The sequence below is a fragment of the Microtus ochrogaster genome, chromosome 10 (genome assembly GCF_000317375.1).
Source record: "Microtus ochrogaster isolate Prairie Vole_2 chromosome 10, MicOch1.0, whole genome shotgun sequence".
Lineage (NCBI taxonomy): Eukaryota > Metazoa > Chordata > Mammalia > Rodentia > Cricetidae > Microtus > Microtus ochrogaster.
In genome coordinates, this window is record NC_022016.1 from 58,595,103 (window position 1) to 58,597,251 (window position 2,149).

Sequence of the window (2,149 nt, forward strand, 5' to 3'; positions counted from 1 at the left end):
TGGAACTCACTCTGTATGTAAACCAGGCTGGACAAAGGCGTGTGCCACCACTGCCCAGCATAACTAAATTTCTTGAGAAAGCTTATTCATTTCCTTCCTCTGTACAGCCCGATGTGTGTCTATTAGTCTTACATTTTTTTTTTGCTATTGTCCTTTGAGATTTCTTTTCTTTTGGTGCTATTGTCCTTTGAGATTTCTTTTCTTTTGGTGGAAACAGAGTTGGGCAAGGATGTTGCTTTGAATCTATGAGGGTCTGGAACTCTCCTGTTCCATTTTAATTTATGAGCATGGGTGTTTTGCCTACATGTATGTCTGCACACCACATGCATGCTTTTAGAGGCCAGGAGTGGACATCGGGTACCTGGGATTGGAATTACAGATGGTGGTAAACCACCACGTGGGTGTTGGGAATTTAGCCCAGGTCCTCTGTAAGGGCACCCAGTGTTCTTAACCGCTGAATCATCTCTCCAGCCCTGTCTTGAACTCTAGATCTTCCTCTCTTAGCCTTCCATGTGATGGAATCAGAGTTGTGCCCTTGTGCTCAACTGACATTCTTTTTCTGCTACAAGATTTAGCTACAGAGACCAGGCTGGCCTCAAACTTGTGATCCTTCTGTGGGAGCCCATAGAAGAGGATCTATTCCACCTTGACCAAAGGTCAGAGAATTCAAGCCTATTCCTGCTCCTTCAAGGATGTGACAGAAGGTTTGACCCAGGGAGTGGCTGCCTAGGGGACACTTGGTCTAAGGTGTGGTCACTGCACGTCCTGCCTAAAGGACAGAATACTTAACTCAGCATAGACACCCACAAAGCCCTACTTTCTAATAGCTGTGCCAATACTGTAGGATGTTGAGAGGAAGGGGACATGAGAAAGGGGTGAGCAGTGCCAACTGTTAAGAGTCCATTTCTAGGGGCTGGAGAGATGGCTCAGTGGTTAAGAGCACTGCTTGCTCTTCCCAAGGTCCTGAGTTCATTTCCCAGCAACCACATGGTGGTTCACAACCATCTGTAATGAGATCTGGTGCCCTCTTCTGGCCTGCAGGCATACATGCAGACAGAATACTGAGAATACTGTATACATAATCAATCAATCAATCAATCAATCAATCAATCAATCATATATAAAAAAAAGAGTATATTTCTAAATTATGGTGCTTGTAGGATGATAAGAAAAAACTGGTATATCCCCATAGGAGGAAGAGTAGTCCAGAATGAAGAATTCTTTTTCTGAGGTCATAAACACATTTCACACACACATACTCTCACATTTTACACACACACATGTTTATAGTAATGTTATGTATTTGTTTGTGTTTGAGGCAAGGTCTCTTTATGCAGTCCTGGTTAGCCTAAAACTCACAGTAATCCTTCAGCCAAGCCTCATGAACCCTGGGGTTACAGGTTTGCATCACCACATCTGTCTCTATTTTTTGTTATCCATTTGTCTTGTTTTGTATTAGGGTTTCCTCATATTGCCCAAGCTAGTCTTGAACTCACAATCCTTCTTCCTCAGATTCCAAGTGCTGGGATTACAGGCATGTGACATCATACCTAGCTATATTTTCCTCTATAAATTTTAAAGTTTTGCCTCTAGTATTTAAGTTTCAGATCCACCTGGAGTAAGTATTTTAGGGTTTTTGGGAAGTTCCCTATTTGATATTCCTATCTGTGGATCCTTACCTATTCATTTACCAAACTCTTCCCCTTCCTGCAGAGACCCACAAATGCTTCTGTCCGTGTTCATGTCAAGTCCTCATGGCTGGTGGTTGCTCTGAGGCCTCTCATTGGCTAGAGTTTGTCTATTAGGCTAGGCTGATTGGCTAGAGCCTCAGGATCAACTGCTCCTCTTCCCAGCACTGGAGTCATAAACACATACCACCCATCCCCCCCATCTTTATGGGGCTCTGGAATTGAGAGTTTTAAAAAAATTATATAGCTAAGAAGATGACTTAATCAGTAAAGTGTCTCTTCACAAGCATGAAGATCTGAATTTGGATCCTTTGCACCCATACAAAATACAATGTGAAGACACACGCTAGGGCTGGGTGTAGGAGTGGCTTGTTGGAGCTTGCCGGCCAGCAAGTCTACCCAATCAGTGGACTCTAGGCTCAGTGAGAGAACTTGCTTCAAAAAGTAAGGCAGAGCCGGGC